General features: G+C 44.7%; 1 protein-coding gene across 3 annotated transcripts in view; it reads right to left on the bottom strand.

Annotated features, from left to right (window-relative positions):
• The window catches only part of NEU1 (neuraminidase 1), a 52,034-nt gene extending 38,813 nt beyond the window's left edge, over positions 1-13,221 (bottom strand). For 2 of the 3 annotated variants that reach the window (XM_078783735.1, XM_068125238.2), the window contains exon 1: positions 13,060-13,221. The gene's annotated coding sequence lies outside the window, so the exon portion shown is untranslated. The remainder of the gene's footprint in view (positions 1-13,059) is intronic. The other variant, XM_078783736.1, reaches the window with a different exon arrangement.
• Positions 13,222-13,976: the final 755 nt, after the last annotated feature.

Here is a 13,976-nt window from a genome sequence, read left to right as displayed (position 1 = left end):
CTCTTTCTTATCCTCTCTCCGTCGCTTTTTAATTTCGCTCACCCCTTCTTCCACTTCTTCTAATTTCTGCTTCACCTCCTTCATCTCCTCGTGCGCCCCTTTAAGTTCTTCCTCTAACTCCACTTTATTTTTTTCTATGTGCTCCCGCACCTCCCGCTCTTTAACCTCCATCACCTCTACCACTTTGTTCATTTTTTTCGTCAAGTCCTCATGTACCGTCTGACACTCTTTTTTAATTACCCCTACGTCCTTTTTCATCTCCTTCTGCGTCGATTTTAACCCCTCTATTACCGCTGTGTTCTTCTTTACCTGTTCCCCCAACTCCTTTTGTCCCACTGTCAGTTGTTCTACTCCCAGCGTCAACTCCTCTATACCACTTTGCAATTTTACAGTCCCCTTTCTCACCTCCTTCTCCATGCGCTCCTTACAGTGCCTCACCTCCTCGCGCACTCCTCCGACCTCCTCACTCACACCTCTTCTGATCTCCTCTCCCATCACTTGCATCTCCTGCCCAGATGCCACCCTCATTTGCTCCATTTCCTCCCTATGAGCATCCAGTTTGGTTTCTACCCCCATTCTGACCCCCTCTATCTGCTGCCCCATTTGGTTAACTTCCCTTTCCGCTTGGTCCCTCATGTCCCTCAATTTGCCTTCCATCCTGTTTTCTAACCCCTCTAACCCATTTTTCACTCCCTCTATCTGATTCTCCTGGCAGCCATTCTATTTTCTACCCCCATTAACCCCTTTTTCACCTCTTTTATCCCGTTGTCTAACCCCTCAAATTTGTCGTCTAACTTCCCAAATTTCTTGTCTAAACCCTTAAAATTATTGTCTAACCCCTCACCGGTTCCCCTCGCTTCGTCCCTCATTACCCCCATTTCGTTTCCCATTACCCCCATTTGGTTTCCCATTACCCCCATTTGGTTTCCCATTACCCCCAATTGGCCCTCCAATCGCTCACTCTGAGCCCTCATTTCCTCCCTCATTTGCTCGCTATTCTGGGCCATAAGGGCCTTCATTTGTATAAAAAAAAGGTCCAAATTTACCAGCGGCGCTACTACGGTCGCGGGCGTGGGCGCCGTGGCCATGTGCGAGGCGCTATTTCGCGCGTCTGCTACCCTCGCTGCTTCGCTCTCCTCGCGTCCCTCAATTTGGTCCTGGACCGACCCTGCCTCACTCTCCTCTACCGGACCCCAGCTGTCTTGATCCGCCATAGCGCGACCTTCAAAATTCGGGTTTTTATTTTTGTAAAAGAAATTCAAATTTCGCCGTTATAATTTCGAGCGGGAAACGCGCTCCGGGTCGAATTCTACCTCCCCAACACCAATTGTTACCCTAGTGGTACAATTGGTGTTCCAAAATTTGGGCCTAATAAATTTAGTCCCGGGTCCGAATTCCACTCCTCGACACCAATTGTTACGGACACGACTTTGATGTTAGGGTGGGCTGAGCGGAATGGCCGCCGTGTCCGCACAAGTTACCCGATTATACTCGAACGTTGCCGAGTCGCGCTACGCTGAATCAATGAAGGAAAAGGACACAACGGCTGGGACTAAAATGACACGACACCAAGGGTTCAGTTCTCAAGACCTCCGGAGGAGGTTATATTAGGGCGGAAGGTTAGATTACAGGAATGAGAGGGACAGCATAGAAAGACAGGCACTTAGACACACTTATCTTATTCCCTGACAGACGACAGATAAACAGGACAAAACTGACTCACACGGGGATTGATGGCAAGGAAAGGCAGAATCGATGGCTCCAGGTGCACCTGGGCTCAGGGCAGGATCGACCCGGTCCGGTCTAGAGATGCGGGGAGGTCGCAGCGCTCGGATGTGGTGATTGTCTTCTCAAGCTGGGGGCGCATCTGACGTCACATCCGGTAAGTCGCCGCGTATATCCGGCGGGGAGTGACACGCCCTCGGCTCGTTAGCTCCGCCCCTTGACGAGGGGCCGACAGGCAGCCCCTTCTTGGTAACCCCGTCGGCGCACATGGGTAATGGCGGCTAACCGAGCCGGAGTGAGGACGCACACTCCCCGCACGCCGCGCCGCGCCCCTCTGTTGTTGTAGTTGTTGTTGTTGTTGTTGTTGTTGTTGTTGTAGTTGTTGTTGTAGTTGTTGTTGTAGTAGTTGTTTGGGGAAGAAGATGGGAGGAGGTATGGGAAGGTCCTAAACTCACTACTGGTGCCATATAATCACATTCTGGTGCAACGAAGAGTCAGAATTAATGGAAACGAGTCCTTAACTGACATAGACTAAGAATAACTAGCAAGATGTCCGAAAGTTGTCTACGTGAGATGCGGTGGACCTGGGCACGACATTTAATGGGGGAAAAAGGGGAAGGTCGGTTCTACAGAGTGTTATTTACAGGCAATGGGACTAGGGAATGGGGGGATTGGGGATGGTTGGGGAGTATTGGGGAAATAGGGGAGTATTTACAAGCGGATATTGAGGCCAAGTCCCATATCCGCAACAATATATTGCTGCCCGATAAACGGGCTTTTCAGAGTACCTGAGTGTTTTGTTTGAATAAAGCAACTCGGACGAATTCCAGCTTTTTGTCGCATCCATTCTTCCGATCGACGTGGGAGCCCGAGCTCCTTCAATATATATATACGTATATATATATATATATATATATGTACATATATATATATATATATATATACATATATATATATACATATACATATATATATATACATATACATATATATATATACATATACATATATACATATACATATATATATATATATATATATATATATATATATATATATATAATGAAGTGTGCCATATATACTCTACAGAAGAATATCGGTGCTGCCAACATTTATATTTATACATATATGTATTTATATATTTATATGTGCCATATATTCAACTTTTATTCCTCTTTTTCCCCACCTCTGGAACAAACTCCCACACCCTCTTCAATCCCAATCCTCCCTCCAGGTCTTTAAAACAGCTGTTCACCACCATCTGTCATCTTCCCCCATCCAAAACCTTGATCTTTTCTACCTCCAAATCCACATCTTTCAATCTCCGACTTAATTCCTGAAATTCCTTGAAGTGTCAATTTGCTTTATAGCGTGTACCCCTCCCCTCCCCCTCCACCCACCCCCCCCCCCCAGCCCTCTCCCTTCCACAGACTTCCCGATCTCCCTGTTCTCTACTGTTGTGCTTGTGTGCTTCCCTCTCTCTCTCCCCATCTTGTCTCTCCCTCCCTTTATTGTTTTATGTGTCCATTTATGTTTTTTGTGTTTTATGTGCTAATGTGTGTTTAATGTGCGAGCTCTTACACGAGCCTCGATCTTGCATACAAAAAAAAAAAAAAATAACTGATAAGCACGCGTTTTATATGCCAGCTGGTTTACTATTGCCTTCCCAGCAATCTGGGGAGGAATTTGGCTAAGGCAGTGACAACTAGAACGCCACTCAGTAGGGTGCATAATCACGCCGTGGGTCAAGTTGGAATAGTACGATTTCACAAAAGTTTGAGGGAGTAGTTCAGTGACAACACAAGACAAGACAACACAAGACAGACACTGCACAGATAGATTAGATATATACAGTCATCCCTCGCTATATCGCGGTTCACTTTTCGCGGATTCGGTACATCGCGGTTTTTTCTCGCTAGTATATGTAAAATTATATCGCGGATTTTTCGCTATATCGCGGGATTTTGCGGTATAAATGTATTTTTATATACTATTATTTTAAATATTTTTGTGGTAAAATAAGCATTTTCTAGCCTAAAAAATTTAAAAACGTAAAGAAATAAGAAAAATACAGTATTTAAAACATATTACAAGAAATAAAATACTGTACATAGTGTACAGTAGAAGGGTAGACAAAGAGTCGTGCGTATGGAAAACGCCAGTACATTCATCATCGTCATCACCTTCATCGTCATCAGTACTGCACAGCTAATTCATCATCATCTTCATCACGCAAGTTGTAGTATTGAAGAGCCGGGGCTCTTGCTTGATACGGACGAAATGACGGGCAAGACACAAACTCGTCCGAGAAGATATTTATTCTCAAAACCAACTCGGGAACACTGAAAAGCCCATTTATCGGGCTGCATTATAAAGCACAACCAGAAACCGAAAGCCACGCCTCTCAAGCGTGGCGTGCTTCGGTGAATCGGTGGTCACGTGATCAACAGGTGTAGCTGATTATACCCGCAAAGCGCGGCACGCTTTAGCGGTCACGTGACCAGCCACTCTCGCGCCGGGAATCCCCGCCGGTGACGTCACCGGCTGGAGCAAGGAGATTCTGATGCTGGTCTTGCTTGGGGAACCCATGGGTAGCTACAGTATCTTCAATGGTGAGTACCCATTAGAATTTTATATGTTGTTAAAATTACGTATGCTTAAGAGTGTAAAAAGTGTTTAAGAGTATAGGAAGTGTTTATAAGAGTATGGGAAAGGTTAATAAGAGTGTGGGGAGTTCATAATGCTTTAAAATATATATTAAAAAAAAAAAAAAATATGGTCGCTACTTCGCGGATTTTCGTTTATCGCGGGGGGTTCTGGAACGTAACCCCCGCGATAAACGAGGGTTCACTGTATATATATATATATTGTTGCGGTTTTAGAACCCACACTTTCATGTAAATATCTCATCATTAAAAGGTTAAAGGTAGCACCCCTAGTTAGGCCACAAGCAACACATAGGCCACCATAGGAACTCAGTTATTTCATTAGTATGTGTTTTAGATAAGGCCGTGTTTCCAATAGTTGAATCTGCGTTGTGTCGATCAAATAAGAGTAGGCCCATTCCGTCCATTTTGCAACCTCCCTCTCCAAGCGACGCCATTACGCGCATCTGCCAGCAGCGTTCGCTGCCTTAGCGTTCGCTCAAGCGCCGCCATAAGCCATGCGGTTAGGCCCGAGAAAGGGGGCGGAACACCGAGAAGAAGGTGTGGCCACATAATCCAGTCATCAAAGGCGTGGCCGGTAAGCCCCCACCAGCCAACCAGGGCTGAAGGAACATCACCGACGGGCGTGGCTTTGGGGAGCGCGGAGTGATCGCGTGGCACATTATATAAGCGTGAACACAAATCCCTTTCACGGACTTTTGTCGGGAGAGCGCGCTGATTGCATTGTAAAAGGACTCTGAGGGACTCGGCCTTACTGTGGGAGAGAGCTCACCTTCACCACGGGACTTGCGTGCGCACGGCATTGATCACAGAACTAATTGGGAGAGCGCACCTTATCAAAGGAGGACTTGAGAGAGAGAGAGCGCGCTTGGCACAAGTGTGCACGAATTACGTACGCAGCGTCCCAGCCTCCAGCGTTATATAAACTGTCCGCTCGCATCCAACTGCGCGCGGGGCTGCCTGCCGGGTTTCGCCCGCTGGACCGGAGTCGACTGGAGCCTGGACCCCATTGCCGGACCTTCCATCTACCAACTACAATCCCCGTGTGAGTGTGTATGTTTGACTGGGGTATTAGAATAAGACTGTTTTAAGACTGCCCTGTGTGCTGCTTCTTCCTCTTCCTCTTGTACATCCCTTTTGTTTCCTCTTCTTCTGTAAATTTGTTAATAAACCCATCTTTGTTCTTCCTACCTTCTGGTTTCCTCTCCAGCTGATCGCATCTGTCCTTTCCATCATTGGGTAAACGTGGAACGATTGAAACCGCAAGAATCGGGTTTAGTCCCTGTTAACGGCCCGAATCGCGGCTCGCTTCGCTCGGCGTGTCCATTAATGCCGTGGTTCGGGCGGGAGTTATCTCCTTGCTTTACAGCCGGTGGTAGTACTGAGGTAATTGGACTAAGACTCGACCAACAACCCTATTTACCACCGACCGGAAGGAACGTTATAACTTCTCAGGACTCGGGTCGGCCAGATAAAAAGACAAGGGGATTAACCCCCCCTTGATAAGGGGAGCGCCGACCCCCGAGATCCGTAACAATATATATATATATACGTATATATATATATATATATATATATATATATATATATATATATATATATATATATATATATATATATATATATATATATATATATATATATATATATATATATATATATATATATATATATATATATATATATATATATACATACATACATACATACATACATATATATATATATATATATATATATATATATATATATATATATATATATATATATATATATATACATACATATATATATATATATATACACACACACCCACACACACACACACACACACACACAAACACACACACACACACACACACACACACACAGACTTGGCATTTAATATGGAATATTTTTTTTGTGGGGGTGAACTTACTTTTCAAGATGTCTTAGAACCAAAAGTTCATTGGAGTTATGTTGAAATTATTCTAGATTTTGTTAATGTGACTTTTAAAAGAAACAAAAACCACATTTGACATTTTGAAGCAAATAAATTGATCCTTGAAAGTGATGTAAACTGATATCGAACTCAATTCACGCACAGTATTGTGTTAAACTTATGTACGTTTTCCAGAAGTATTTCTTTATTTTGCACATTAGCCAAAAAATTTTTTACAAAAACAAAAGTTAAATTACGACTGGGATTACGGACAGTAAAATTACAGTTCAGTACTTCGTGTAACCCCCACGAGCATTCAGGAGAGCACGTACACGTTGAGGCATGCTGTTCACGAGATTTGCCAAGGTTTGGGGACAGGAATCGCTTGCCATGCAGTGACAATAGCCTGCTGCAATTCACGCACAGAGGCAGGCTGCTGGTCCAAGTTGTCGATTTGATGCGTTAATTCTGCCCACAAATTCTCTATCGGATTCATATCCAGGGACATGGCAGGCCACTCCATATGCTCTACACCACAGTCAGCAAGAAAGTGTTGGATTATGCAAGCACGATGAGGCCGTGCATTGTCATATTGGAAGACAAAGTTTCCTCGAAAGGCTGCACGAGCAAGTGGAAGCAATGTTTCTTCCAGAATGGCCCTGTACTTGAACTGGTTCAGGTTTCCATTCAGAACAACCAGGTACGTTTTGCCCCCTGCATGAAAAGCAGCCAAAACGGTCACCCCACCACCTCCAGCTTGGACTCTTGGCACTATACAATCTTTGTTGTAGGCTTCATGCACCTGTCTGCGCACTCGGACGCGGCCATCTTGACGATAGACCAGAAATCTAGACTCGTCACTGAAGATTACGTGATTCCAGTGTCCTGGCTGCCATCGACGGTGCTCTCAGGCCCACTGAAATCGGCGCTGGCGGTGTTGTCTGGTCAGCCGTGGCTTTCTCGGGGGACGCCTGGCACGATAGCCTGCTTGAACCAGTCGTTGGTTGACTAGCCTTCTGGATACAGGCACATTTGTCAGTTGCTGCCACTCAGCCCACAGCCGATTAGCTGACTTGGTACGGCCATTGCGGACTAACCGGTGCAGCTGGCGATCATCCCTCCTTGTGGTTCTGCCGGGACGTCCTGGCCTCAGTATTGGAGTAGGGACACCCCTCTACGCATTTCGTTTCAGGATCTTTGACACCTGACCTTGAGTGATGCCATACTGCCAAGCAAAAGCACGGTTTCATGCCGGAATTTCGTAAAGCCACCACTCCATGACAAACAGCATTGTCGAGTTGACCGACCATCTCCAGAGGAAACGGCAATAACTTTTGCAGACGTGCAGCAGTTGTTTTCCACGAATACAGAACGCAACAACCCTTATATACCCGATTGTGAAGCCAATCGTCAAATGTACCTGTCCGTACATATTGTCACGCCACCTGTGATGTAATCCTGTTATTGACTTCTTGCTGCGACAGACAATCAGTGACATGGTTCTTTTAACAAAAAAATCACCGAAGCGTAAAAGAAACACACCAGATTGATATACTGAGTTCAGAAAGTAAACCCAGGTCAAGAAAAAAAAATATTCCATGTTAAATGCCAAGTCTGTATATACAACAACAAACAACAACATGCATTTTAAAAGGCCATTTTCCCTGCTAGAGCGGGGGTTAGCCTTGCGGTCCCCATGACAATCTTCTCCATTTTGCCCTATTTTCTGCATCTCTCCTTGTTAACCCCCTTGCCCGCATTTCTTCTTCCACCATCTTTAGCCAAGTTTTTCTCGGTCTTCCCCGTCCTCTACTTCCTTCTGCATTCATTTCCATCACTCTTCTCAACCAGTCACTTTCATCCTTCCTCAACACATGACCAAACCATCTCAACCTGTTCCTCTTCACAGCATCAATCACAGGCTCTATTCCCATCATCTTTCGCAATTCATCATTTGTCTTCCTCTCTCAACGATACTCCGCACATCTGTCGAACCATTCGCATTTCCACCCTTTCCAACCTTCGTTGCTGCTCTACGTTCATTACCCATGTCTCGCTCCCATAAATCATAACACTTCTAACACATGCAGCATACACCTTTCCCTTCAGCTTCAACGACACTCCCCTCATCATCAGCACGCCACTCAATTCCCGAAACTTCTTCCATGCACATCTCACTCGAGCAACCGTTGCCGAGTCTGATCCACCTTCTCCATTCAGCATGTCTCCGAGGTAGCAAAATGTTTTCACACCTTCCAGCTTCACACCGTCTCCAAGATCCAACTCAACATTTCCTCCATCTGCAGCTCCCTCTGTGCACACTTTACATTTGAATGTAGCTGCCACACTGGTTAATGACCCTCTCAGACCACTACATTTTTGATGAACTCACTCAGCACACATTGTACACTGAATGGAGTTCACTCCGACACCCTTCCTACACACAGCACAGGGCCACTTCCCAGTTCTTTCCACCTCACCACATGCTTTACCACTTGCCATCACCTTCGTCTTTCCGATATTCACCTTCAGACCTTTTGTCTCCATACATTCCTTCCACGTGTTCATCTTTTCCTTCAGTCCATCCATACTTTCCGCAATCAACACCAGATCATCTGCATACAACAACTCCCACGGTAAACCCTCCTTTACGTTCTGAGCCAGCACCTCCATCACAGCTACAAATAGTAGTGGACTTAGTACCGACCCCTGATGCACTCCCACCTTCACCTCAAACTCACCACTGTTCCCGTCCTTCGTCCTTACAGCTGTGCGCGCTCTTTTGTACATTGCCATCACTACTCTGATCAACCATTCCTCCACTCCTAACTTCCTCAATGCCCATGTCAATACTTTGCGTGGAACCCGATTAAATGCTTTCTCCAGATCAACAAACCCAAGAAACAACTTCTTCCTCTTCTCCATGTACTTCTCCTGCAACTGCCTCACAATGAAAAGCGCGTCTGTCGTTCCTCTTCCTGGCATAAATCCAAACTGCATTTCGTCGATCTTCACTTTCTTCCTTATCCTCCTCTCCAACACCCTTTCCAATACCTTCATTCCATGCTCCAATAACTTTATCGCTCGGTACGAGCCACACTCCAGAGGGTCACCTTTCCCCTTGTATAGAGGGACGAGGGTACTCAGTTCCCAATCCACTGGAATGCGGCCTTCTTTCACCACCAGATTACAGATCTCTGTCATTCTCTTCACACCCCAACTTCCTGCTGCCTTCAACATATCTCCCACAACTCCCGTCGTATATATTATATATATATATATATATATATATATTGTTACAGACGCGGTTGTGGATGTTGGTTTACCGAGCGGTTTGGTATGACCGCGTCTGCACAGTTTACCTGATTATACTCGAACCTTGGCCGAGTCGCGCTACGCTAAATCAATTGAGGAAAGGACACAGCGGCTGGGTTAAAATGACACGACACCAGGGGTACAGTTCTCAAGACCTCCGGAGGAGGTTATAATAGTTCGGAACGTTAGATTACAAGGACAAGAGAGACAGCATAGTAAGGTAGGCACTTAATCACGGTCTTATAGTAACCCCGACAGACGACAGATAAACGGGACAAGACTGACTCACACGGGGATTGATGGCAAGGAAAGGCAGGTAGTCGATGGCTCAAGGTGCACTCTTGGCTCAGGGACAGGATACAGTACGGTCGAGTAGATGCAGGGAGGTGTCACAGCGCTCGGAGGTGGCGTCTGGTTCTCCTTCGTGGCTGAGGCGCATCTGACGTCACGTCCGGTAAGTCGCTGCGTATATCCGGCGGGGAGTGACACGCCCTCGGCTCGTTAGCTCCGCCCCAGATGGAATCGGCCCGTTGCTTCTTATTGGGTGCGGGGGTTACCGGGCTCCGCCCTTGACGAGGAGCTGACAGCCAGCCCCTTCGTGGTAACCCCGTGGGCGCACATGGCAATGGCGGCTAACCAAGCCGGTGTGAGGACGCACACTCCCCGCACCGCGGCCGCGCCGCCCCCGCTGTGGTTGTAGTTGTTGTTGTTGTTATTGTTTCATGAGGAAGATGGGAGGAGGTATGGGGAGGTCCTAAACTCACTACTGGTGCCATACAATCACATTCTGGTGCAACGAAGAGTCAGAATTAATGGAAACGAGTCCTTAACTGACATAGACTAAGAATAACTAGCAAGATGTCCGAAAGTTGTCTACGTGAGATGCGGTGGACCTGGGCACGACATTTAATGGGGGAAAAAGGGGAAGGTCGGTTCTACAGAGTGTTATTTACAGGCAATGGGACTAGGGAATGGGGGATTGGGGATAGTTGGGGGGTATTGGGGAAATAGGGGAATATTTACAAGCGGATATGGAGGCCAAATCCCATATCCGCAACAATGTATATATATATATATATATATATATATATATATAAGATTAAAAACACCTCACAGCCATAAAACACGAAATTAAAAACACCTCACAGCCACGAAACACGAAATTAAAAACACCTCACAGCCACGTCATTTAAAAATACCTCAACACCACGTCATTTTACACCTCACCACCACATAATTCAAAATACCTCACCACCACGGGATTCAAAACCACCACCACGTTATTAAAAACACTTCACAACCACGGAAATAAAAGTTTGAGGGAGTAGTTCAGTGACAACAGACACTGCCCAGATATGTAGATATATAGATAAATAAACCTGAAAATCGCAGAACCAGAATTATTTATTTGGTCTGGGAAGCCAATGCGAGGTTTCTTCTTCTTCAGCCTCTCACAACCCTGGGTGAATATGCGATCTTTTTTTAAAAAGTTGGAATTTTGCCAAATCTGTTTTATTCGTTTGTTGATATACCTCAGCCATTGACAAATGTGGAACTAAGTCTTTATAAGTTCATCAAATACTGACACCGTGAATGACATTCGCTGAGCTAAATGTTGATATCTCTTCTGAGGTTAAAATAAAAAAATTAAAAAAACACTTTTAAAGCATTATACGTATCAAACGATACATTTTATGAAACAGAAAAACCTAATACACACTTTGGTGGTTTTAAAATGACAGAATATGTCTTTATTAGAAAAAAAAAATGAACATTGAAGACGACGCTGCTAAAAAAATACACCGCTCTAACGCATAACCACGAGTTTAAACTACATTTACAACAAATATGAAAACTATTTTCATATCACAATGTTAAATATCGAATATATAGAAGATAATGTTAAAAAAAAATGAGCCCTATCTTCCAATGGTAAAAAAAATCCTTCAAAAAATTGCTGGATCGGGAATAATATCCTGGGCTTCACCAAAAACTAATCAATTCTTCCTCATCCCAACGGCAATCATCCCGCCAACTTTCATCCAAATCCGTTCAGAACTTTTCCAGATATCTTGTGAACGAACGAACGCACGCACGCACACGCACGCACGCACACACACACACACACACACACACACACACACACACACACACACACACACACACACACACACACACACACACACACACACACACACACACACACACACACACACACACACACACACACACACGAGTGAATGCATTACTCCTCCTCTTCATGAAAGACATCATTGGATCCTTTATATCAACTAATGTCAGAAAGAGCTGGCAGGATGACCTACATGTACACATACTCACCTCAAAGCTGTGTAGCCTGGGTGCGAATCCAGACTGAGCTCTAAACTGCCGTCCTGGTGTTTCCCAGGCAGAGTGATTACCTTCGCCACCAAAGGTGGATGGAGGTTATGTTTTCACCCCTGTCTGTTTGTCTGTCCGTTTGTTTATTTGTGAACAAAATATCTCAAAACGTTGTGGACAGATTCGGACGAAATTTGGCAGAGATGTAGTGTATGCGACAAGGACGAAATGATTAGATTTTGGTGAAGATCCGGATTCGGATCCGGCTACTAGAATTTTTTAAGTGATTCTTCACCATTGGGAGATAGGGACAAAAACGATACATAGCAGGATATCTCAAAAAGTTATGGACGGATTTGGACGAAACTTGGTGGAGAGGTTGTGTGTCTGACAAGGACAAATAGATTCGATTTTGGTAAAGATCTGAATATGGATTTGGATATGAGAATTATTTAATTTTTGAAGTGATTCTTCACCAATGGGAGATACTGATAGTGATAGGGCCAAAAACGATACATAGCAGGATAGCTGAAAAATTTGTGGACGGATTCGGACGAAACTTGGTGGAGAGGTTGGGTGTCTGACAAGGACAAATATATTCGACTTTGGTTAAGATCTGAAGATGGATTCGGATATGAGAATTATTTAATTTTTTGAGTGATATGGCGAACCAGGTGGAGGTGTGTGTGCTCTTTACTGAGTGCTGTTCTAGTTCATCAATGTGTGCGCCGTCCCTCGGATGGACGTTAAACGTCGCATGGTGTCCTTCGTGAAAAGCAGGCGAGCCATCGCCGGCACCATAAACAAATGACAGATTCCTGCGACAACTCCTCCTGGGAAAGTAATGGCAAACCACCTAGTGTAACCCTTGCCAAGAAACGGCAGCACCGACGCTCTGTGACAGAGTGTGGTACATACTACATCCGAATCACTATTAAACGTTCGTATCAAATTCGTACTTTCACATTCTACTAATCACAAAGATAACAAAGGAAAGTAAAGCAACTCAGTAGTCAGTTCGATCCGCAGTCAAAGTTTGGAACGAAATAAATCAAACAAAACAATTACATTCCTGTATTTTGATTTACTTACTGTCGCTTGTGCCGCTCTCACAACCGCTTTGATATTATTTTAAAAACACAAAACACGTAATTATTAACTCTTGTATTTAAACATGACGAAAACGAAAACAAACTTCGTTCGGCTGAAAAAAAAACTTCCGCTTCCGCTTCCGGACGCGCTGACTTCCGCACTGTACACGACGCGCTGCACTGCACTGTTATCATTGGGGTTGTTGTTGTTTATTCACATTGGGAACTAAGTCCTCGGATCGGGTTATGTTTGACGGCTGAGTCATCCAAACCACAAAGTAATAATTAGTGTGATAGAAGCATTGTTATTTTTATTTCGACTATTCTTCACCATTTTTAACTCACACTTAAATATGCTTCTCCGAAATGTGAAAACCTTTAAATATATTTCTCTCCTTACCGTGAATTAATGGAAAAACGGGGGAGGATTTTGAACGATGCAAACGTCGCAGAATCAGCCAAGGTGTCTCCACTTCCCTCAGGTAAACTCGTTGCTATGGTAATTCGCCTGCTCGCCACTTCACGCCGATACGCGCATTTCGCGCCAATTCGCATCGCGCACAAACCACTGAACTGAAACATGTCGTTCCACCTTTGGTGTTTGTTTCCAACCGAACATGTACTTACTGCCGTTTATTTCCAAAAAACATTTCAAAACCAATTTTACATATACGGTGGCCTACATGTGAACCATAGTAATATTCAATTGCATTTTTCCATGCACTCTACCCCCCAATCCCCCACCCCACACACCTGTATTGCTCCGTAATACCTGTACATGCACCCACCCCCCAGAGTGACCAGGTCTAAGGTTAAAAAAAAACGGGACACTCAAGCAATTACCCTTTAGAACCCACGACAATTACCCTTTAGAACCCACAATTACCCTTTAGAACCCACTACAATTACCCTTTATAA

This window comes from Myxine glutinosa, chromosome 8 (genome assembly GCF_964187855.1).
Source record: "Myxine glutinosa chromosome 8, kmMyxGlut1.1, whole genome shotgun sequence".
Taxonomy (NCBI): domain Eukaryota; kingdom Metazoa; phylum Chordata; class Myxini; order Myxiniformes; family Myxinidae; genus Myxine; species Myxine glutinosa.
Note: the sequence above shows the minus strand (reverse complement) of the source record. Positions and strands in the feature narration are given on the sequence as shown.